The sequence below is a fragment of the Arvicola amphibius genome, chromosome 9, assembly GCF_903992535.2.
Source record: "Arvicola amphibius chromosome 9, mArvAmp1.2, whole genome shotgun sequence".
Classification (NCBI taxonomy): Eukaryota; Metazoa; Chordata; class Mammalia; order Rodentia; family Cricetidae; genus Arvicola; species Arvicola amphibius.
This window is the reverse complement of record NC_052055.2, coordinates 78,541,518-78,567,629: the sequence shown is the minus strand read 5'-3', so window position 1 is coordinate 78,567,629 and position 26,112 is coordinate 78,541,518. Positions and strand designations below refer to the sequence as shown.

Sequence of the window (26,112 nt, the reverse complement as noted above, 5' to 3'; positions counted from 1 at the left end):
ATCTTGCGGGTGTTGTTGAATGGGAAGCTTGCAGGTAGAAGTTAAGTAGTCTCAACATGCTTGCCCACAGTGGCTGTGCATTTCCCTTAGAAGGCCTTGTCTTCCTGTCCTTACCGAAAGCTGTTGGTAAATAAGATATTGCAGTTGTGTGGACTTTTTAAAATGGGTGGGAACAAAGGTCTGTTCTATATAAATGAAAGAGTTTGATAAACCGCTGCTGCAGGAGCTCCTTCCACTCCTCCTGCCTCTCTGTAGTGGTGAGCTGCGGGCAGGCCTTCTTTTCATCCCGCCCGGCTCTCGGCCGCCTGGCTAGCTTATGCCCCGAAATAACAACACACAAACTATATTCATTTAAACACTGCCTGGCCCATTAGTTTCAGCCTCTTACTCACATCTTTATTAACCCATATCTTATAATCTGTGTAGCACCACGAAGTGGTGCCTTACAGGGAAGATTCTAGCGTACGTCCATCTTGGGCCGGAGCTTCATCGCGTCTGACCTGGTGGCTGGCTTCACGGCGACTGGCTCAGAGAGGAGAGGCATGGCATCTGTCTCACTTAGGAGAGGCATGACATCTGACTGAGCAATCTACCTCACTTCCTTCTTCCTATTCTGTCTCCTCCACCCACCTAAGGGCTGGCCCATTAAATGGGCCAAGGCAGTTTCTTTATTAACGAATGAAATAAACACAAACAGAAGACTCTCCCATATCACCTCTCCCTCCTGCAGCAAATCCTTGAAGCGCTGCTCATGGGGTTTCTGTGGCACCCCATCCTCCAGCGGTTTAGTCCCCCCAAAAATCACATGGAGAGTCTACATTAGGTTATAAACTGATTGACCCATTAGCTCAGGCTTCTTGTTAACTCTTATAACTTATATCAGCCCATTATCCTTATCTATGTTAGCTTCTCGGTGGAATGAGAGGAATGGGCTTCCTCCTTCCTAGAATTCTCCTGTTCTCATCACCTTGCCACTACTTCCTGTCTGGTTGACCCACCTATACTTTCTGCCTGGCCAATCAGCGTTTATTCAAAATATGATTGACAGAATACAGACAATTCTCCTGTACCTCCCCCCTCTTTTTTTTTTAAACAAAGGAAAATAACCATAGTCCATTTTTTTGGGGGGAATATGGGCATAGTTTTTCAGGCTATTTCCAGCTGCTTGTGGGCACTGATAATCTTATGGAGATCTCTGTGTGATTTTCTTTGGGACTAAATGGCTGGGGGACGGGGCGGGACAGAAACCCTAACAAGCCCAGCTTTCATGTTACAAAGCTCCCTTAGCATTTAGTAGGGGTGTTTGCTTTCAATAAACAAACAAGCAAATAACCGAGAAAACGTAATGACTATATATAAAAGGTGCCTATCTGCAGAACCTCAAAATCAGTTGTGCGTTTCTTTGTTGCTATAAAACTTCCTGATTCACAAAGACAGGATTTTTTTTTTTTCGAAACAGGGTTTCTCTGTAGCTTTGGAGCCTGTCCTGGAACTAGCTCTTGTAGACCAGGCTGGCCTCAAAGTCACAGAGAACCGCCTGCCTCTGCCTCCCTAGTGCTGGGATTAAAGGCGTGTGTCACCACCCAGCTCTGACAGGATTTTTTTAAAAAATGACATGCTAACTCTGAATGGGAAGGCTAATTATTCAGTTTCTTTGCAAGGCAACTTTACTTTGATAAAAAAGACAAGATAAATCTGGGGAAAGAAATGCCCTGGTCTAGTGTTTGCTGCCATAGATGTCTTTTCAAACATGCCCCAAATATTAACTAAATCTCCCAGCCTTCCCATGTAATGAGCAGAGTGGAGTGAACCCAGGCCCCTGCATAGTCTAATGTCAGAAGCAATGGTCTCCACTATTGGGGCCCACAGCTACAGTCCCAACCACCTGGAAACACTGCCATTTAACTTCCTTCCCTTCCCAGAGGGGACAGTATGCACAGCGAAGCAGAAGCAAATGCATTTTGTTTGGCTTATTACTGTCATTGGCTCTTAGACGTCTGAAGGACAGTACCTGATGACTTTGTTAGCACATGTCGACATGTAGATAAAATGACCGGTAGGTGGGGCCTGGCATCCCTGTGACAGGAAAATGAAACTGTTTCATTTTAACCATTTCAAACAAGAAAGGACTCAGAGGGTACCATTCACGAGTTAGCAACAGTACAGAACTCATTAGGATGAATTCGAAGAGAAACAAAGACTATATGAAATGGCTTAAGTGTTGGATGTGTGGGTGAGCTTGTGATGGGATGGCTAGCCCAGTCTTCTGGACTTTGAAAGGGTTTTGGTCACTCTAAGAGGAAAATAGAAAAGCTCTTTCAATAACTAAGTCACAAGCACAGCGCAGCGATGTAACTGAGTTGTCTCTTTCCGTTTTTAAAAGGAAACAAAGGCAAACATGTGGCTGAAAAAAGTCACTTGGATATTCTTTAGTGGGTGTGATATTTAAACTTAGGCTCAGAGGATGACCGGATTTGGATGAGGCACAGAAGTAACAGAATATTTTAAGGACCACTCTTACAGAGTCAGTGGCATGGGAAACATAGCATCTATAAATAATTAGGCTGGAAGGTAGGGTTTGAAAGAAAGTCATCAGGGGTGAGAGTTCCAGGAAGAAAGTGGAGAGCATCACTCATTGTCTTGAGCACAAGTATGAAGAATCTTTAATACAGGAGGAAATGGAAGACTCTCAGGGGATTTATTTTGTGGCCATGTCTCCTTCTTTTATAAAATACCCCTTAAAGCTCACATCAGAGGCAGAGAACGTCTTGCTGAACTGTGCTGGGTGGCAGGTCATTTCTGACTGGCATAGTTGTTAACATGAAGCTCAGATACATGTACATGAAGAGGAATACTGGCCAAGGCAGAGGAATGCTGGGACCGGCACAATGTTAGGCACCCAGGCATTGAAAGTTGCAGCTGAGAGACAATGATGCCTGGCTATTCTGGAGGTGATGCGGAGGAGCCTGGGATGAATGACAGCAGAAGTGGCTGTTGTCACTTGGCTTTAGACTTCAGGTAATTTAGGGTGACAGTACGCATCAATACAGTGCTCTGATAGTGACTCGGGTCCTGCCTCCCAGGCTGCACCATTATCTACCTGTGTGACTGTAGTCAAGTCTTGGAAAGCCTAACTCCCTATCTCTAATGAGGATCTGGACTAACTTGGCCGTTTCGAGTGTGAATCTTGCATGTGGTTCGTAACACAGGATTTTCCACCCGAGATAATCACTCCATGGCCAGAGAAGTTTAGGAAACAGGGTGCTACTCTGGGAGGCATGTCCAGAAGCACAGTAAATACTTGAAGAAGTCTCTAGAAGGAAATGAGCTTTTCTATGTTGAGCTGGCCTTTCCCAGCATTGCTGGGTTATTACACCCTCATCCTCACATCACCAACTCCCTCCTCCCCCGCCATGGGACACTTTTTGGCTTTCTGTGAGACATTTTGAGAAATTTGGGACCAGATCCTCTGTAAGTCACCCTCAGTGTTACCTCCAAAGACATTTAAACACAGATTTTTTTTAATATAAAGACTTGTAATAATTTTCTACTGCCCATATATTATTCTTTTCACATTCTTTCCCTTCTTCCAATTCCTCCCAGATTTTCCCCACTACCATACTTATCTGCTTCATGGTTTTTATTCTCTCTCTTTCTCAAAAAAAGGAAAATCAAACAAAGAAACAAACTCCAATAAGGCAAAACTTTACCAAACCAAACCAAATCAAACCCCCAAATACACATAACCGATGAGCTTGAAACAGGTGAACTGAGCAGGACTGAGCTGCAGGAGCAATGGCGACAGAAGCAACTCAGATCCTGGGTCATCAGCACCGTGGTTTCACCTGGAAGCAGCACACACAGGCACGCAAGTACACACAGACAGACAGACAGGCAGGCAGGCAGGCACGCGCGCGCACACACACACACACACACACACACACACACACACACACCCCATAAACAAAATCTGAAGCTCTGGAGTTCTTAGGCTGGTCAACTACCCTTGGCATGGGGACTGGCCAGGAGTGTGGTTCATCTACCCAGTGACACTCCATTGGAGAAAATGGACATTTTCCTCTCCCAGCAGGGATCAATGGTAAATAGCTTCTTGGTTAGGTTCTTTGTGACCTTCTTTGTGATTACTTCCTCCCCTTTTGTCTGGGATTTCATCTGTTTGGAACTTGTGTAAATACAAGGGACGTTTTTGTCCCCTACATGGTCCAGGGAACTTTCCCATCTGAAACACAGGATTGATCCTTGCCCTACTCCAAGTCAATGTTGTCTCAGAGTTGAGGCACAGAGTTCTTTAAAAGTGATTTTTAAAAGAGCTTGGAGGTCCTCCGAGGTCGGCTGTCCCTGGTGGCTTTGTCATATGACTTCATTAGACACCTTGCATGCTGGGGAGCTTTCGACTTCACCTTCCAGTTTGGAATCATCGTTTCTGTAACTTTCTCTATTAACCAGGAGAGATCTGGGCGATTTTTTTTCTCCTTTGCATCTGTATATAATGTAATTTAACCTAGCCCAAAAAGACACTGATTGTCCCACAGGACTTAATTAACTCCCATCTTCATGGTGCTCCGTGAAAATAATAAGAAAGAGTAAAAGTTCGGGTGTTTCGTACCTGTCCACTTCCACCTCTGCTGCATAATGAGACGCCAGGAACAGTGGCACTGATGAGGGGCGCAAAAGCTACTGATTACAGGAGGCGGAGAGCTGCCTGCTCAGCTCCCGGGAAATCCGACCGGGCTGCAGGAACTGCAGATGCGGCGAACAGCCTTTCCCTTCGCCTTCTAATTCGCAACATCTCCTCCACTCACCTTGCTGCCACCCCAGCCGTGTGCCTTTGTTAACCTTTAGCTCTGCCTTCTGCACCCGGAGTGGATGTGATGTCAATTGTCACAGGGCAGGTGCCATGTTTATTGCTCTGCCTGTAGCAAATCCGGCCTGGAGGAGCGGGATTCTCCTAGCAAACCCTCAGGGGAGCCCATTAAGAAATTGCAAGGCTAATAAAAATCATGGTGGATGAAATTGCAATCCTCTGGTGCCACTCTGTGATGGGTTAGCTCTGCTTTTTACATTTTAATGGGGGCAGGGCTTGAAGGTTTGAAAGAGGTCCCTTGTTCCAGCAATACTGAGAGTCACCCCATCCTGACTCACAGACAGAATGGGCAGTTAGAAGACAGGCTTCCTTCCTTCTTTGTGTGAGGCTTCTGCATCGTCGAGATAGGGATTCATTAATGCGTCTGCTATGCTCACAGTTGCCTGCTCCCGGAGGAGAGCATCACCCTGCCATAGGGCATGAAAATTGGGGCACAGTTAGAGATTTTGTGCCTTTCAGGGAAGTCCGGTGCCCATTTTTGGGGAAGCCTAGAGAATGCGTGACATCTACTTCTGTGTCTTGGTAAAACTGTTTAAAATATTTTTAAACTAATGGCATCTCCAAAAGGAAACTGTGTGGAAATAGACATTCGAGCAGGCAGTCTTTATCTATGCCCCATGTCCTGTCTTACTCAGGGTCCGCTGGTGCAGAAGGCCATCCCATGTTTCCTTACTCTTTCCTTCTCTTCAAGGAGTTAGTAACTTTGCTTGAATGGATTGATAGTTTCAACTGTTAAAATGATACAATCAGCAGCAGATGAGATAGCCCAGTGGGTAAAGGCCCTGGACACTAGGGCCAAGCCTGACATCAATCCTAGGACCCACACGTTGGCAGGAGGAAACTAACTCCCCCAAGTCATTGCCTGACTTCCACACGAGTGTTATGGAACATGTATTTCATGTTTGTGTGTGTGTGTGTATACATGACTATATGAAGAATCAATCAATACATGTAATTAAAAATTTAAGGTAAATAAATAAAAAGATCAAACAACTAAATATATAATTTCTACTTTGGAAAGAATGAGGAAAAAAAGCGAAATAAGATAATTTGGTAGTATACAATGATATCTTCTAGAGAAGCATATGTTGTATTTTATTGTAAAGAAATGCTATTACTATGAACAAAATGAAGGGCAGTGCCATTAATTAAATGCTTACTCATTTGGAGGCCATGGGAAGCTCTTTGCTTGAGTTACTCATTTGATCCTTAAAAGGAAACATAAAAATGGTTGCTATAGCCATTTTCATTTTACAGATTAATAACTGCCCAGAGATGCTCAGAAACCTGGTTCTGGCAGAGCGATGACTCCAAAGTCTATACCATTACGATGGATTTTCTCTTGGCAAAATGTTCAAGTATGAAGAAAGTTTACTCTCTCTTGTAAACATTTTTTTCTGGGATAATTCCATGAAATCAATAATTTGTGGAAGTTGATTAGAATGTGGGTGGAAAAGTATGAGTATGTTCAACCTTATGCTCTCAACAGCAGCTACAGTGTCCACATAGGATAACCACAGTGCCTCAGCCTCATTCTTCCTGCCTCCTGTGCGTAGCTCCCTGCTGTTTGTTCTCTCCCTCCCTCCCTCCCTCCCTCCCTCCCTCCCTCCCTCCCTCCCTCCCTCCCTCCCTCCCTCCCTCCCTCCTTCCCTTCCTCCCTTGTTTCCTTTCTCCCTCCCTCCCTCCTTCCCTTCCTCCCTTGTTTCCTTTCTCCCTCCCTCCCTCCCTCCCTCCTTCCCTCCCTCCCTCCCTCCCTCCCTCACTCCCTCCCTCCCTCATTCCCTTTCTCTCTCCCTCCCTCCCTCCTTCCCTTCCTCCCTTGTTTCCTTTCTCCCTCCCTCCCTTTCTCCCTCCCTCCCTCCCTCCCTCATTCCCTCCCTCCCTCCCTCCCTCATTCCCTTTCTCCCTCCCTCCCTCCCTCCCTCCCTCCCTCCTCCCTCATTCCCTTTCTCCCTCCCTCCCTCCCTCCCTCCCTCCCTCCCTCATTCCCTTTCTCCCTCCCTCCCTCCCTCCCTCCCTCCCTCCCTCCCTCCCTCATTCCCTTTCTCCCTCCCTCCCTCCCTCCCTCCCTCCCTCCCTCCCTCCCTCCCTCCTTCCTTCCCTTTCTCTCTCCCTCCCTCCATCTCTCTGTGCATGTGTGAGACAGCCAGAAACAGAGAGACAGGAAGAGACTTGGTGGAGGGGTCTGTTTTATTTTGTGTATCATCTGTGACTACTAGAACAGCAGAAATGATTTTGTTGAATGAGTGCCTGGATGACTGTTGGAGGAGGGGCTGCTTCTTGGTCCCTGGCTGCTTAGGCCCGAAATAATCACACAGAAACTGTATTATTTAAATCACTGCTTGGCCCATTAGCTCTAGCTTCTTATTGGCTAACTCTTACATATTAAATAAACCCATTTTTATTAATCTGTGTATCACCATGGGGCTGTGACTTACCGGCTAAAGTTCCATCAGGAGTCTGTCTCAGGCTGGGGCTACATGGCTACATGGCTTCTCTCTGACTCCGCTCTTCTTTCTTTCAGCATTCAGCTTGGTTTTCCCCACCTACCTCTGTTCCCCTACAGCTCTGCTATAGGCTCAAAGCAGTTCCTTTATTTATCAGTGATATTTAAGCATACAGAGGGAAATCCCACATGAGACGACCATGATTAAAATGAACGTCCCTCCTATGTGCATGTAGTCCAGTCACTAAGAAGGCTAAGGCAGGGTGATCTTTTGGAAGCTAGCTGAGCAACATGAAGAGACACTATCTCAGCAAAACAAAACAGACCCCTGTGCCCCAGACCGATATCATTTCTTAAAACATTTACTGTGAACATTTAGAGACTGTGGATGGCAAGAAATAAAAAAGGAATCAGACCCTAATGAGAGAAAAGAGTTGCATTCAGGGTAGCTTTCCTCTGAAATGCTCCCCCACCTAATGGCTTCTGTAGCCCTGATGCTTCTGCCGTCTGCTGCTGTGTGGAATTTTCAGTAGGCTGAGGACACAGAGATATAATTGACACAGGCAGTTGTATTTTTTTAAAACTGTTTTAATCTTGGCAATGTAAATAATGTTCAGCAGAAAATTTCTTACTTTGTAGGCAGACTCTCATTTTTATATATTTTTTTATTTTTTTTGTTGTATGCTTTTTTGTGAAGGAATGGGTGATCAGACCTATAATTCTGGGACATTTGCTGTATTTTGCTTTTTTGTCAGTTTTCTAGTTAGTGAGGCCAATACATATCTCAAAAGATAAGGCTGAGGAATGCTTGTGTGGAAGACATAGAAGTTTCATCATTTTTAAGGTGCATGTCAACAATCATAATTCTGGCTTATTTAAAAATAATTTAATCGTGTTGGCTTCTCCAAAATATCACTTTAATGCTTTAATATACAATGAAATAAAACATGACTTCATCTTATTTTAAAGGATACATACTTAGAAAAACTTGAAAGATAATCATTGGATAAAGAAAAAGAATTTACTATAGTTGTTAGCATTCAGTAGCTCTGACTGTGGCTAAGACGATGTCAAATATAGTGTCCTTAGAGATCTGTGTCCTGCAGCTTGCTAGTGTCAGTGCGCGGGGTGACAGTCTCAACGTCATTGTCTTTGGGCATCATTAAGAGGTGTTCTCTGTGCACTCAGTGAATTTGGAGCAATCTTAAATTCAGTGGTAGCAGTGGCTTGTTTATGTATGTGTCTATGATTGTGTGCCTATCCGCAAAATGCACCAGAGGGACAACATTGAAGACTTCTCTGTTTCATCTTTAGAAACCATTCATTCATGTGTTATGGGAAACTGACTCTATTCTTTACCAGACTACCACATACTTCTACAACACAACAGGTCTACTTAGGGCGATATGTACTTTTAACTTCTAAATTAACAGCTTTTAATATAAAAATTAAAGGCACTAGTGTAATCAACTTTAAATACTCACCACTAAAGCCATCAACTTACTTGCTTTTTAAAAATTAAACTTTTAATTGTGTACCTTTGATAGATAGCCCATTAAAGGCATGGGAGACAGCTCAGTCAGTAAACTGTCTTGTAAGCATGAAGACCTAAGTATATCCCTAGAATTCATGTGAAGAAAGTTGAGCATGGGGGAGGTTTGCAATTCCAGGGCTGGGAAGTGATGACAGGTAGGTCCCCGGGGCTCACTCTGAGCCAATCTAGCCTAATCACTGAGTTCCAGGCCAGTGAAAGATGCTGTCTCAGAAATCAACAGGGTATGTTATTTAAGAAACAACACTGGAGGTTGATCTCTGGTCTCCATGCACCCACCCCACATGTACTTGTCTGTATGTGTGAATGTACTTGCGCGCAGACACACACACACACACACACACACACAAGAATATCATTTTTAAAAGGGTAAATTACTAATAAAAATTTAAGGATGAATGCAGGTGTATTTTTATCTGAATTTCTCTTATTATTTAGTATGAGAAAATAGAATGCATTATATATTGTATATATTTAAATTTATCAAAGCATACAACACCTTGCATTCTTATTTAAAAATCATTAGAGCAAAAATTATGCAGAAAGAAAGTTTTCCAAACAAAGAGCCTTTTAGATTTTTCTTTTTCTGAAATTTTCTTTTTCTTACGCTTCTTTCTTTCATCCTGCTCCTAAAGTTTAAATTCAGAAAGTCTAAAATTTCCCTGGTGCATATACATTTTAAACAGATTTCTTGAGGACTCAAATGAAGTTAGAGTAAAAAAAAAGATTAACAATGAAGATGCCTTTTGCAGGTGGGATGTCGTGTGCTTGGAACTCCATCAAGTTCCGTTGTTCAAGCCACAGCTCTTAATTAACTTTGTGGGACTAAACCATGCTTCTCTGAGTTGGACATTTATCTGTAACAAGTACATGGTATCTAAGCATTTTTCTCTGTTATTTTTACAGCACCAACAAGAGAGTATTGTTAGCTCCGTTTAACAGATTAAAAAGATGAATGTTTCAAAATGTTGAGAGTTGCTCAAGGCCCCAGGGTTTATATGTTGTGTTTGAGACTTTGAAATGCAGTCTGCTTAATATTAAACTCCCTTTTAACCATAGCATTGTCTGCTGGCTATATGATAGGGTGAGGATGGAGGGATATTATGGCAGAGCAAAAGTCTAGGATGAGAAAGTAAATTTGTAGTAATCGAAAGAAAACTTTGGATGAAAATCTCATGTCTAGTGGGGAAAGAGCGATGCTACAGTAGTTCAGATGGATTTGAGGTATGTGACCATCTTTTCTAAGTGGCAGTAGAATTTCAATGCTATTTTGAAGTGACGAGATTAGTTTTAGTGCCTATAACGGATATTCCCGGTCCTGGAATATGGAGGGCTCTGGAAGATGGGAGGGGCTTCACTTCATTCTGTCTTTGGTGAGTGAGAAAATGGTGCCCACTGAAATGAAACAAAGAGATATGCCAAACAAGGAAAGCGAAAGGACACAGGGAGATTTTATCAGTGCTGGGCCTAGCCACCTCTGCACAAGGCTGTTGCGGTGTTAGCAAGGCAAGAAGGTCTCCGCAGTAACCACAGGCTATGCAAAGAGATAAATGGTTGACCCCGGCCCGTGTCAGGCGACGATTGATGCCACTATCAGCCCTAGTGCCTTCCCAATGATTTTTTTTAAATCTTTGATAGAGTGTGTTATCTAGTTACTGGCATGAGGGTAACAGCCTGGAGGGGTGAAGGAAAAGGAAGGAATAAAAGGTCACTCCAGGAGGACGTTCTATGTCCCACTAAATGAGAAAAAAGGACCCAGTTCAAAAGGGAGGAAATAAATAAATAACAATAAAAGCCACTGCTGGGTGCACGGATGGGAAAAGAACCCCCTCCCCTCTCTCTGTTTCTCATTCTCTTCCTCCCTTACTCTGGCCTCCTTTCTTCCTTCACCCCTTCCCTTCCTGCCTTCTTTTTCTCCTTCCTTTTATATGTCCACTTTCTAAAAAGACAGATGAAGACAGACCAGACAGTTCCTGTCCTCAAGAAATATTGAGCAATTCTGTGGGGTGGGGGTGGGGGTGTGGTAGCTGATATAGCGCTAGATTCTATGTGTTTCTCTTGAGCTTTTGTAGTGGCATTTTGAAGAACAGAAAGATTTGGAAAGAATATTCTTTTATTTAGTTGAATTTCCCTTTTTAATATTACCCTGAAAAATATAGTGTCTCCCTCATGGATATTTTTGCATAAGGTAAAACAGTGCAGGCTAAGAGACCAGAAGACTATACAGACAGGCCCCAGAGTACAGGGACTCCCTCTGGAGAAGATCCACACTGAATATGACCCCTGTGTCTCCAAAAGCAACTCTACAATGAGTAGAGAAATTTTAGTGGGTGAAGTTAATCATTTCAAAAGCCACAGGGTCTTAGCCATGGGATTTCTTTCTTTCTTTCTTTTTTTTTTTTTTTTTTTTTTTTGCAGGGGTGGCTTATACCCTTGGTTCATGCTAGCAGGTGCTGCACAAGGCTACCTTGGCACGAGTTGAGCTGTTTACCTTGAAATCTTGCTCTGCCAAAGGCATCAGAGTAGTAGATAAAGAAGAGAAACCTTACAGTCCGAAGACTTGGGTTCGAGTCCCACATGCCATCTAAGATGCCCTGGTCCTTGACCAAAAGCCATACGTCCCCCTGACAAAGGAAGAATGTGTTTAACAATAGCTTCCTGTGCAGTTTCTCAAGCTTGAATAGGTTGATGGGTATAAAAGCCCACCGACAACCCTAAAACCCTATTCAGCTCATGATTCTTGTATGGTTGTCACGTGGCTGACAGCACTGTGTCCAAAATGTCTGCACAGAAAGATGTAAGGTGGCTACATGGAACAGAGCAATAAAGCAGTGGTTCTTGGAAATTTCCTTAGGAGTATTTCAGTGTAGAGCAAGGTAGGTGTTCTAGCTGGTTTGTGTGTCAACTTGATACAAACTAGAGTCATCTGTGAGAAAGGAGCCCCAGTTAAGGCAATGCCTCTATGAGATTAAGCTGTCAAGTCTCTTCTCAATTAGTGATTAATGGGGAAGGGTCCTGACCATTGTGGATGCTGTCATCCCTGGGCTAATTGTCCTGGGTTCTATAAGAAAGCAGGCTGATCTAGTTTTGGGAAGCAAGCCAGTAAGCAGCAGCCCTCCATGGGCTCTGCAAAAGCTCCTGGCTCCGGGATCCTGCCCTGCCCTGTTTGAGTTCCTGTCCTGACTTCCTTCAATGATCGACAGCAATGCTAAAGTGTAAGCAGAGCAAACCCTTTCCTCCCCAACTTGTATTTTGGTCATGCTTTGGTGTAGCAATAGAAACTGTAACTAAGACAGTAGAGGAATTATGTCAAGGTTAGACAAAGAAAACATTGCATGTATTTTATTGTTTCTTTAATAGTTTCTAGTTTACAAGAACAAATATGCTGCATAATGTAGTTTACTCATATAGTTAAAATATGTGATATAATAAACTTGAAATTAAAGTGTATTTTGCAAAGGATTTATCTCAGGGTTGGGGACACAGCTTAGTCAGGAAAGTGTTTACCAAGCAAACATGTGTTTACCAAGCAAGCATAAATACTATTTTGATTGTCCATGTAATAACCTGCTAAGGTGTCCTCGGGCTGATTTGATCATCTTCCCACTTGAGAGGCTGAATTCATTGTACCACTTTAGATTTATGGAAGCTTTACCACTATTGACTTGTGTCTTCAGTGCTCACAGGCATAGCCTCAGGATCCTGAAAGTAGACTTCCTGTTTGCACTGTAGGCCAAAGTTTTGTTGGGGAGCATGCCACTTGGCTTCCGTAGGTCTCAGTTTTATCCCTTGTGAATAAGGCTGATAACGGAGAGCCTCATAGTGCTGTGGAATCGAAGTGGAATTTGGAAGTGAGTGTCAGTGCCGTGGCTGAAGTCTCCTCAGCTCTCAATGATTGGTCATCGCCATTAGTCTCGCTATGAGCCCTCTGTCAGCTTCTACCCTCAGCGTATCATTGTTGTTCTGATTTTCATTTTAATAGTTTCTCAGCCCAGACACATTTAAATGCTTAAAGTACTAACAGAAAGGGAATGCCTGGCTAGACTCTGCCTGTGTCATCTGCTTATCTTGCCTCAAACTAGAATGCTCACTGAGATTTTCTGTCAATTGGTCAATCGTTGGTGCCCTTCTATAGTCTGTATTGACTTGTACTCTCTTCTTTGTTGACTGGTACTCTTGTAGCTGTGGTTATACTTGCTTCCTGCTGGATTATATGTGTGTCCCGTGGAGAGCCCAAGCACTTATTTAGGGGCTGGGTGTTTAGGAGATGCTATATCTGTTGTGCCACTATTTCTTTGATGAATACATTTTCAAATTCTTGTATCAAACTTCTTCTTCTCCTTCTTTTCTCCTTCTTCTCCTTCTTTCTTCACCTTCTTCTCTTTCCTTTTTCTCCCCCTCCCCCTCCCTCTCCTCTCCCCCTCCTTCACCCCTCCCCCTCCCTCTTCTCCTCCCCCTCCTCCTCCTCCTCTTCCCTCTCCTCCTCTTCTTCCCCCTCCTCCTCCTCCTCCTCCTTCTTCTCCTCCTCCTCCTCCTCCTCCTCCTCCTCCTGCCCCTCCTCCTCCTCCTCCTCCTCCTCCTCCTCCTCCTCCTCCTCCTCCTCTCCTCCTCCTCCTCCTCCTCCTTCTCCTCCTCTTTCTTCTCGATTTTTTCAGACAGGGTTTCTCTGTGGCTTTGGAGCCTGGAACTAGCTCTTGTAGACCAGGTTGGCCTTGAACCCAGAGATCACCTGTCTCTGTCTCCTGAGTGCTGAGATTGAAGTTGAGCAGAGTAGACTTCAGCCATGGCACTGGCACACTGCCTGGCTGGATCAAACCTCTAATGGTTGACCTATGTTTTGACAGTTTTAAACTTTTATAATACCTCAGTCGTATTTTTCTTAAGGAATGACTGTTGTGGGAATTTGGTCTGACATCCACTTGCATATGAGAAGAATGGAGTTTCTTTATAGAAATTAATTTTTTAGCTGAAAATTTCTGTTAAAATGCCAAATGCTGTTTAATTTGAATATTATTTTCTAAAACATATTAAAGGTCTTTATGTCCTTTTTTGAGGACACTTACAGGCTAATACTCCCTTAACATTTCTGCATCATCATCTGCCAAACAATTTTATTAAATTTCAAATAAAACCCCAGGATGAGGATTTAATTCAATGGTGGAACACACGTCTGGTGTGTTCAAGGCCCTTGGGTCATACCCAATACTGAGAAAAAAGGATAAAGACAATACTTTTATACTTGTCCATTAGTTACTTTTCTCCTATAGTAACAAATACCTGACTGAAGCAAGTGAAGGAAGGAATTTATTTTGGCAGCCCTTCATGAGGAAGACATGGTAGCAAGAACAGGCAGCCATTGGTTACATGACATCTGCTGTCAAGAAGCAAAGAATGTTGGAGGCCAGTGCTGAGCTCACTTTCCTTTTTTCTCTCAGTGCAAGACTCCAGCTATGGGTTGTTGAAAGCCTCATGTCGGGATGAGATTCCTACCTCTATTAATCTAACTTAGAAAATCTTGCAGAAATGCCCAAAGGCAATTCTAGATCCTGTCAAGCTGACTATTGTTGACCCCCACATCCAAGGGGAGTACTAGTACAAGTCTCATGAGGATGAGTGCTTCTCACTGAATGGTATATTACTATACCAACAGATGCCATCCCTTCCTTTTCTCCAAGACTGTAAATTTTATACTGGATGCTGTTAATATCACTGTTTCCACCAGCTGATGCCCTATTTCCACAAAGACCTGACAAAACCCACTATAGATATATAAGCAAAGTCACAATTAAAATGAGCATTTCTTAAGAACCCCACAAAGTTTAGTGTGAAGATATTAATATAAGATATTTCACTTTCCTCATTTTCTGTTAGTCATCATGACTAGGATTGCGAGAAATCAGGTTTGTGCTTCCCTAACATCAAGACTTTACACAGCGTGTCCAGGTTATTTACTGTTTACATTTCTGCAACTTGTTCTAACTTAGATACATATAACCATACAGATTCCCATTCCTATTTATTTGATTCATTTTGTTTTTATAACTAAAGTATGCCGACTAAAAAATAAATTGTTAACATGACCCATGACATCAGTCAATTAAAAACTACCAAACAAGGGGCTTTTTGAGTTCATTATGGAGAAATATTTGGTTATTATGTTGGCTAAAAATATTAAAAGTGTACTATGATTCATTGATGAACACTGTCAATTGTTAAAAAATACTGTTTATATCTTTTAGAAATATTATAGAAGTTGCATGGCAAGTGGAAATGCAGGAACATATAAAGATTTCATTTGATATTTTTAAAAGAGATTCTTGATTTTTCTCTAGGATAAATAATTATTAATAACAATATCTTTGGCCAGAGGCCAATTTCCAGGCTCTCTCCTTCTCCTTTCCTCTAGGTGTTCTAAGTCATCTTCTCTGACTTATGCTAGCTCTGGGCATTTTATTCTTTCAGCTCTCAGTGTAGCCTGCCCTTGGCCTGGAGAATGCAAACTTTAAATAATATGTTATTTGGAGTTCACAGATTATGAATTTCCTTTTCTTTGTAACTGAGATTTCCTCTCCATTCCTCAGATGCATTCCTGATTGGGTTATAATTTCTGTTTTTACTTTACTTGGTCCAAAATTGCCTCTAGGAAAGGAAACTTCTACATTCCCCAGTGCAACTTTGACTTTGGAGAAAAGGGAGCGGTTCTGAATTTCATCCTGATAGTGGTGTGCGGATAAGTTCAAGGTCCAGAGTCTGTGCAGTATCACAACACAAGACACCGCTTGTAGGGTGTTTGCGGGGCTAAGAATGATGCTCCCGACATCGAGGAGCAAACTGACTTTCTGTCATTCTGTGCAAGCTGGGTGTATGTGGGCATCCTTTTATTTCAAGCTCATTTCCTCCATTTTTTTTCTGTTCTCAAGTCAGAATGCCTTAAGCTTTTCTTCTTAAGGAGTCAAGTGAAGAGCTTCCTTCAAAGCCTTCCTCTTGAGGAATCAACTTAATTAATAATGGATTCGCTTTCATTGAGAGTACTCAAATTTTAGTCTAGAAAAATCCATACCACCTTCACAACTTCATTGGTTTAGTCCCCACACTCTCTGGGAAAGGTACGCTTTAATGGCATTACTAATAAAGCGTATGTATTTTCATGTCTTCCTAATGAGCAGTGGCTGGACTAAGGTCCCCAGAGACTTGCTCCTTTTTACCTCGTGGTTTCCTTTGCTGTCATATGTCAAGGTTGGCAAATTTGCCCTTTTAATCTAGGTTTCTACAGGGCAATAAACTTCATTAACGTCTTCCAGTTAGACTTGAAAAGAATTCGCACCGTGAGGAGGAAGAGTTAAAGCGGCCCCCCTCAGACCTGAGCATGCAGACTTCACTGTGCAGGGACAGCCGCGAAAGTGGCCGTTGTAAACACTTTCTCTTGAAAGCTGTGTCTTTTCAATAAACACACTGTTAGGCGCTAGCAAAATATTTCCAGTTGCCTTCATGGGTGGTGCAGTGCTGGAAGCTGTTAGCTCATGTTCAGTTAAATTTCAAATGTCAAAGCCCATTAATAGTGAGTTTAGCCAAAGACAGCTTGTAAGGAACTGTGCAAACTTAGCTTCCTCAAATAAAAAGAGAAGAAAGATGACCATTTAACATTGCCGTTCCTCCCCCTGCTTTCTTCACCTCCGCTCCAAGTTGGTTTTGGGTTTTATTGACAGTAGGCTTCAAGTTTATATTCAACATTTCCGTTAATTTGCCTTGTCTTTTTATTCCCTCCTCCCCCTCCCTCCCCCGGGACACGGGGGCCTATTACAAAGGTGTTGGGATGTTTCTTTGAGTTTTCGAGGAGTGTTTTGAAGCAGGCCTTGAGGAGTCTGCGCAAGTGTGAAAGCAGAAGGGTCGACTTTGGAGAGGGAAGCACACTGTGATATGATGATCCTCTCAGGTGCTGCTTCTGCGGTGCTGAATACAAATGAACAGGAGATTCTGTTTATACAGCAAAGGAGTTCTAAGTTAATATAGGGGTGCAGCAGGCACCCCCACTATTTGCAATGTTTGCAGTTCCCACCAGTGTAGTAACTAAAGTCAATGAAAGCAAGAAGAACAACAACAACAACAACAAACAATAAACAACAAGAACAGCAATTTTTAATTCCCTAGTCTAAATTTACTTGAGCAATTATCAGAGTGGCTGCCATAGGTTGTTAATCCATTGCTGTGTTAAATTCTATGACAAGCTAAAAACAATTGAATTACTAACTATAAACTCTGTATCAACCCGGCCTCCCTGATATTTCAGAGTTTCATTGGCCGCACCCTTTTCTGGGCTCTCTGAATTTGCAAAGGTTTCCTATGTGCAGAGGAAACAATGCCTGTCTTCTACATTTGGTTTGGGAGGCTAAAGCAACCAGAGTAAAGCCTTCGATGTGGTCCCCAAGGGGATGTCTTGGAGTCTCTCTAAAAGTGTAGTTTGAAGAATGTGAGCTTGAATCACACTGAGGTATATCCGAGTCCAATAAGAGGAGAGGCAGAGAGCAGTGCAAAGAGGTTGAGGGTGAATGTGTGATCTGGGAGCATCATCTTCTGAGAGTTTACCACAATTCTCTCTTGGGAGCACATGGAGGTCCCAGTAGAGATGTGAACTCTGACGCTTTCCCTGCCCTTTTTACTCAAAACAAGACAAACATGCTCTTCTCTAGTGCTTTGTATAGATTTAAGCAGTTGATTGATTTGGATACATATTGTTATGACTGAAAGTCGTTTATTGGTAAACCTAAAGGCATCCTGTTATTTTCTTTAATTGGGCCATATCTAGTTAGTGTGTATGGATTTCAGTGGTTGAATCACAGGAAAAGCTTTTCTTTTTCTTTGTACATGCATACATATCACATATGTGAAATTATTAATGACTACTTGCCACTCATCATAAGCTAACATCAAGTTTTATAAAGTCTGTAGGGAACATTCAATGAATAGGAAAAATGTCACATATAAGGAGACTGCTTGCTAATTTCCCAGCTACCCAGATCCAAATAATCACATAAAAACTATATTAATCACAACATTGTTTGGCCAATAGCTTAGGTGTATTCCTAGCTAGCTCTTACATCTTAAATTAACCCATTTCTATTAATCTGTGTATCACTACAAGGCTGTGGCCTACCAATAAGCTTCTGGCGTCTCTCTCCTCCAGCATCTACATGGTGTATCTCTGCCACCACCTACTCTTTTTATATTCTCTGTTTGGATTTCCCTCCTGGCCTTACTCTGCTAAGTCATTGGACCAAACAGCTTTATTCATTAACCAATAAAGCAACACATATACAGAAGGACATCCCACATTAGTTATTATCTATGGATTTCAGTGGTGTTTGACTCACAAAAAAGTTTTTTTATATACATATGTACATACATACCACACAGGTGAAATTCTTTTTTAATGACTACTTGACTCTCATCATAAACTAGCATCAACTTTTGTAAAGTCTATAGTGAATTCAATGAATAGGAAAGATGTCTCAGATGGTAGCGTCTTTAAAATATTTTTAAAATAAATTCTTGTATGAAGAAATATGTCTGCAAAAAGAAAGGTAATTAATTATTTTTTGCCTGATGATAATTGTAATAGTTTATTTTATATTTTTTTAATAATCTTTTTATTTCATATGCTCATCCCAGTTCCCCCTCCCCCTGTCTTCCTGCTTCTCCCACCTTCTCCCCACCCCATCCCTCATTCATTCCTCAGAGAGGGTGAGGCCTCCCGTGGAGATTCAACAAAGTCTGTCATATTATTAGAAGCAGGGTCAAGACCCCCCTCCTGAATCTAGGCTGAGCAAGGTATCCCCCTCCATAGGGAATGGGCTCCAAAAAGCCGGTTCATGCACTAGGGATAAATCCTGATCCCACTGCCAGTGGCCCTACAAACTGCCCAAGCTACACAACTATCATCTACATTCAGAGGGCTTAGTTTGGTCCTATGCAGGTTCACCAGCTGTCAGTTCAGAGTCATTGAGCTCCCACTTGCTTGGGTCAGCTGTTTCTGTGGGATTCCCCATCATGGCCTTGACCTCTTTGCTTATATTATCATTCCTCCCTCAAGAGAGGGAGAGCTCATCCCAGTGCTTAGTCATAGATCTCTGCATCTGCTTCCATCAGTTACTGATGAAGGTTCTACAGTGACGTTTAAGGTAGTCATCAATTGGACTACGTGGCAAGGTCAGTTCAGGCACGCTCTCCACTATTGCTCAGAATCTTAGCTGGGTTCATCCTTGTGGATTCCTGGGAATTTCCCTAGTACCTAATTTCTTGCTAACCCCATAATGGCTCACTCTACCAAGGTATTTCTTTCCTTGTTCTTCCTCTCTGTTCTTACCCCAACTCCACCATCCTCTTGCCACTGTCCTCCTCCTCTCTCCCTTCTCCCCTTCTCCCTCCCCTCCCCTTCAGTTCTCTCCTTCCCCTTCACACTCTAATATTATATATGAGACTGTGTTGAGTGGGCTGTAAATGTCTAGGGAATTAAATGTTTGTGTGGCTTCTTTTAAAAGTCTTAAATATCATGGTCATATTTCTGCACATGGAAATATAATCTGGGAGGTTTTTTTTTTTTTAAAAAAAAATATCCTAGTTTGCAGTTGTTTTCCTTCTTTCTTTTGTTTTTCAACACCCAGGATTTTCTGTTGAAGGAGAAGAAACCACCCTCCCTTATTGCCATGGCTGGCTTTCTGTTAGCTTCTTCTTGACATTGAGCTTCTTGAAATCAGGGTGTTATATTTATCTCCTTGTCCTCAGGGTCTCCATAGGACCTGGCTCAGTAAATGTTTATTAGTTAGATATAGTAAAACTTCATTAATTGATACCCTAAAAATATTGAACTTGAAATATTTAACATAACCGAAAAATCAATTTTATGGACTCGCACACATTAATTATCTACATGCAAATAGGGGCTACAAATTACAACAGCTATCAAGCTACTGAAGTGAGTCTGTAGGTGTTATAGTGTAAGATACAGGCCGGCAATGTGAGTTCTATCTGGATGAATATATACATACATATGTATATATGCAATCGTTCACCTGTTCCATTATTCCTCAGGCATAAACAAATGTAACACATCTTTATGTAGTTAAAATAATATTCCACAACAGTTTCCCATCGAGATTACACATCAACAGAAGCTCAATTTGGACAGGGTGGGAGTTTAAACCCCATGTGACTCTCTCTCTCTCTCTCTCTCTCTCTCTCTCTCTCTCTCTCTCTCTCCCTCCCTCCCTCTTTCTCTCTCTCTCTTTGTGTGTGAGTGTGTGTGCATGCATGCATGTGCATGTGTGTGCATGAATACATGCACATGTGTACCTGTCTGTTGCAGGGCATCGGAACCAATGGGTAGCAGGTTAAGAGTGGTGGCATTAAGCACCAGGGAAGAGTATGTTTGTGGAAGGAGAAAAAAATTGACCAACTTCATTCAAGTAAATGTCACATGCACGGGAGTTGGACTGTTATTGGCTCTCTCTCAAGGGTGGAAGGTACGCTTCTCCAGTCTGGGATTTACAGCCCTGACTGATTGATTTTTCTAGTTTCAAGGTGAGAGCTTTCCTTCTCTCCTGAAAACCCTATCTGTTCTTTGAGGAAGATCCCTTTAGACCAGACCATATGTGTGCCCTTTGGTGAGACCCCACTCACCTTTCTACCCCTACCAGTAACTTGCTCTCAAACCTGTGTGTTTATGTGTTTATGTATGTGTGTGCATGCATGCGTGCATGAAAGCTTGTGTGTGTGTGTGTGTGTGTATGTATGTACATGTGTATGGTTCTTTTGCTATCAGGCAGCGACAGTTCAGTTAGGCTTTGACTGGTAGACTTTGCCAGTACGACTTAAATGCCTGTGCTTTCCCCAGGAAACAGGTCCATTGATTCTCTTGAAGTTCATCTCTTGTTTTAGCTGTAGCAGCCCAGTGATGGAGACTGCCACCATCTATCAAACATGGTATAACAATATGGATGATGTACCCCACCTTTTATAAAAACCCAGGAAAACACAAGGCAGATGGGAGTAGACCTGCTTTGGGATGATAAATTGCTAACAAAAGATTGAGAAGTATTGACCTTGATTTGAAGATTATATTTCCATGGCAGAAAAAGATGAAAACCTTCAGTAGTTGAGGTAGTAGATGACCCACATGAACGAAGGTATAGGGGATGAGACTGAAGAATGTACACCTACACAGGAGTCAGGAAAAAGAAGGACAGGCTAACCATAAGCTTAGAGGGTTGGGGGACACATTTGCATATGCACAGGCACAGAAACACCATGTGTTAGTGAGGCAATTTGAATGAGAATGGCTCCCACAGGCTCATAGGTTTGAATATTTGGTCTCTAGTTGATGACTGGGAAGGATTAAAAAGTATGATCTTACTGGAAGAAGTATGTCACTGGGAACAAGCTTTGAGATTTCAAGACTCATGCCTTCTTGTGTTAGTACTGTCCGCTCCTACTAGTGGATCAAGAAGTGAGCTCTCAGCTATTTCTGTCACCAAGCCTTTGCTCTGCCATCACGAACTCTGACCCTCTGAAACCATAAGGCCAGTTAACCACTTTCTTTAATAAGTGGCTTGATCCTGGCATTTTGTTGTAGCAATAGAGAAGTAACTAAGACAATAGCAAACAGAATTATAAGGCCCTAGACAGACACATGTGCTGAAGAGCTCCTTTTCTGTTTTCTCATTCTGTCATCTGGTACTGGGACACTAAAAATGTCACATGATACCCCTGAGCCCCATTGTCTTGAACTAAAAATGTGGAGATTGAATGTGTTATAATTCCCCAACATCAGGCTGGTTCCACAGAAATATGATGAAACTGGATAGGTTTAATTTTTATCTGTCTTGTGCTAGAATACAAGTAAACTTAAGAATATTGTTGATTTTTGTTAAACACTAAGAAGCATATTTCCCCCTACTTCTGAACATAACATAAAATTCACTGTTTTTATCCTTCTTAATGTGCAGTTCAGTAGCACTGAGTGTGTTTCATTGCTTGCATCTATATCTAGAATGTGCTTGGCTTTCTGAATGTAAAGTCCACATTCACGAAAAACAAAGTCCACGTCTTGTTTTCTTCACATCATGGTATGTATACATCATTCTCCCTTTGAATTTGACTGTTTTATAGACCCAACAAGATGAAGTCATTCAATATTTGCTTGTGGATATCTAGTTTATTTCTCTTAAACTATCTCTTCAAAATTTACCCATGCCATATGTAGCATGCATCATAATTTTGTTCTATAAGCCCAGAGTGTATTGCTATGCATATCATTCTTTGTGCACTGTCTACTGATAGCTGCTTAGATTGTTACCAACTTTTATAAATTATGGTCAATGTTGTTTATAAGCATGGGTCCCCTGAACTGTTCCCCTTAAGATGCTGCTTCCAATTATTTTAGATATATATCCAAAATTGCTTGATTATAGACTAATTCTTTTTTACTCTTTTAACAACCCACCTTAGTGCTTTTTGTAGTGGCTACCCCATGGGACATGTACGCATGTGTGTATAATGCGTGTATGCAAGATGCATATATGTTATAGATGCATGTATGATATATATATATAGGCATATCATATACATATGTATGCATTAAAGTTCTAGTTTTTCTGCATTCTTGACAAACTTGTTTTTTCTGATTGTTTTAGTAGTAGCTTTTATAGTAATTCTAAGTTGTATTTCATTGTAGTTTTGATTAGAATTTTACTACAGATGTGAGGGTGCCCTCAGGTTTTTATTTACAGTTGTATATCTTCTTTGGGAAAATATTAAAATATTCTGTTTGCTTTGAAAACCAAACTATTGCATTGGATATAAAAACCTTTGTATAGTTTAGATATTGACCTTGTGTCAGATACACCATTCAGAAATATTTCTCTCCTTTCCTGGGCTGCTTTTTTATTCTATTGATAGTTTATTTGGGTGGACAAATGTTTTTTTATTTTGATAAAGTCTAATTATCTATGCCTTGTTTGATGCTGTATTTGGTGTCATAATACAGTCCATCATTAAATACAATGGCATATAAATTTCTCTTTTATGAAAGCGAGAGTAAACAATTTTGTATAAATTGTGGTAACCTAGATTCTATCTTTGAAACTCAAATCTGTTTATGTAACAAAGCTTATTTTATCTTCCCATTTTTACCCCATCATCTGTCTTATAACCATGTGCGTGTGCATGTGTGTGTGTGTGTGTGTGTATGCACATGCGTGCCTTTTTATGGTTATTTCTTAGAGCATCAGTTAAACTTTCCATGGTGATTTCATCACATTGTCTTCGAACATTCTCAGATAGTTCAAAGAATTAAAAACACCATTTGAAACTAAGTAAGGTTAATTTTGATTTGATCTGTTTATTCCAGGAATTTAAAGACTTGATAGTTGAATATCACAGGAAGGAGAAGACTAGGGAAGGAAGTTTAATTATTTTTGGTTCATGTGATTACTTATGTAACAAAGTAGTTTCCCCTTCCCACATGCCATCAGTTTTCTGAAGCAAAACTAACTCTTGCTTTGTCCAGAGGCCAGTCAAGGGGAACTTTATCTTGAGGTGGGGCATCAGAGAGCTGTCAGTCATTTGGAACCAGTGAATGAGGGAAGTGGTGGTGTATGCTGGTCAGTTTTCCATGGCATCTATTTAAGTAGGGTTTATCTGAGGGACTTAAGGATGTGCCACCAAGAAAAGAATTTTATAAGTTAAACTTAAAATTAATTTTTTAAAAGAAGCAACATTTATTTTGATTTGCCTCTTTCCCTGGCTCTACCCCTACTCAATGCATGAGTAACCTTGTAGTGATGACCTTGTTCTGCATTTATAAAATTAGATATTGATACAGAGAGCTAAACTTTCATTAAGCCCTGCAGTAATACAGGAAGATACTGAAAACATGACTTCTCATTGGGGAAACGGCGAAAGAAGTCTCTGCTTTCTACAGACGAGATGGAGCCGTATGAATAATTAATTCCCAACAAGTTGAGCAATTGATTTTCAGCAAAGGGGCAATTCCCTAAAGTTGGGAGGATTCTGGGCAAAGGCAATTTGTACTTATTTCTGAGAGGTGTTGTGGCTTCTGCTAGCGCTCTAATATGGTTTATTGAACAAGTGCCGGGATCTCCTTCAATCCCTTGGTAGCTGCTTTAAGGCTTGTTTTACAGGGGTCTCTGACTTTTGAACTTGTTTAGTGTTGGCAGAGGGTTCTGAGTTTTCAGCATTCAGAAATGCATAACATGAAAAGGTTTCCAAGTGTTTGTATAAACTTACTGTGTGTATGCTGTAAGTCCGTGTTTACACGTTGTGTGAATACAATGGATTCCAGGTGACGGTAAAGCAATTGATTCAAGCGCTTGTCTATCTGGAAATTAGATTGCACTTTGTGAACTTTTGGATGGGGTCTAGAAATAATATTTTCCATGTGATTTTCTCTGAAGATGAGTTTATTAAAAGAAAAACACACGTATTACAGTCATTTTGTTTATCTGTAGCCTAAGCAATAAATTAGATTCACAAAAAAACAACTTTATGTTATTTTGATGTTCATATATGAACATTTAAATATGTTACTTTTAAATAACATATTTCAAAATAACATATTTATGTTATGTTATGTTTCAAAATATTTTGATGTTCATATATTAACATTGAATTTTGGGATATTTTAGTCCCTGGAACATTTAAATTGTGTCACCACCTGATTCTTCCCATATTGATCACTTGCATATGAAAACTTTAAAAAAATAAAAAGCAGGTTATTTCCCCACCATGTCAAATGGCATGAGGTTTTGATCCTGAGAGTGAAGCATTTCCATCAGACTCCTCTATCTGAAATCTCTGGGTCTATTTCCTCCATTGCCTGGGCTGCTGCTAGTGGTAGTTGGCGTTATTTAATTATCTCTCCATTTTAACTGTGGTGTTTACCTTTTAATATCACTCCAGTCAGTAAGTGATTCATTGCATTTGGAACTAAACAACAAGGTTTGGCAGAAAAGGGACAATGTGTGGCAGATGCATTTGGACTCAGGAGGACAATGGCTTTGAAAGTGGGCTCTAAGAGCTTAGAAATTCAATTATGCATTTATGACTGTAGAACTACGTACTGCAATGGATGGCTTATGGTGACTTTCACAAAAGATGCCGGAGATTTTGAGCATCACGGCTGGTTTATACTAGGAAGGCACCCGCCCTTAAGGAGACAGGCAGGCTCTTCAAATTTCAGGTGCTTGAGCTATCATCCCAATTAGAAAATTCTGTCTGTGTTTTCTCATTCCTAAAACAAGGCTAGTAATTTTGGGAGTTAGCACTGACAGGAAACACTGTGTGTCTTCTGCCTTATCAGAAACCCAGCAATGTCTATATAAATAGGACTTTTCTCGATGGCATGTACTGGCTTTTTGGGATCCTAGTCTGTTTGGAGGCACACCTTCCTAGGCCTGGATGGAGGAGGGAGGGCCTTGGACGTCCCACAGGGCAGGGTACCCTGCCCTCTCTTAGGACTGGAAGTGGAGGGGAGGAGGAGGAGGAGCAGGGCGGAAATAAGAGGAGGGGAGGAAGTGGAAATTTTGAATGGTATTATTTATAAAGCAATAAAAACTAAAAAATACTTCATAAAGCACAATGCTACTTTCAAGTGGTCAGTTAGCCTTAACTGATATTTCCTTTGTTCTTCCTATAAAGTATGTAAGTAAATGCTTTTAATTAAGACCTGTGAGGAAGCAGGCATAAGATTATTTCTGTTTGGTTTTCCCCTGCAATAAATTGCTGTTCTTTTTATTGAAGTTTTAAATTTTATTTCTTTTGAGATGTATGTGAGCACTGCATTTTTATCTTCTCTTCCCTCCAACTTCTGTGTCTCTCTTTCCTTTCAAATTAATAATTTCTTCTTTAACTCTTATTGTTATACATATGTGAATATTCATATGCATGTGAGTATATCAACCTATTGATTCCATTTATTGTTGATCAGATGTACATGTGTCTGCTGTGGGATATTGCTTTTGTAAACTGTAAAGATTTGTCACTCATATTGGTTTAGTAAAATGCTTATTGGCCAGTAGCCAGGCGGGAAGTATAGTCAGGACAACCAGACTATGAGAATTCTGGGAATTCTTGCAGTTGCAAGCCAGACGAGGGAAAGCAAGATGAGAATGCCTCATTTAGAAAATATACCAAGCCACATGGCTAACCATAGACAAG

General features: G+C 41.4%; 1 protein-coding gene across 1 annotated transcript in view; it reads left to right on the top strand.

The window, feature by feature from the left end:
• Pkhd1 (PKHD1 ciliary IPT domain containing fibrocystin/polyductin) overlaps positions 1 to 26,112 on the top strand; it is a 380,278-nt gene that overhangs the window by 61,843 nt on the left and 292,323 nt on the right. The gene's annotated exons all lie outside the window — the stretch shown is intronic.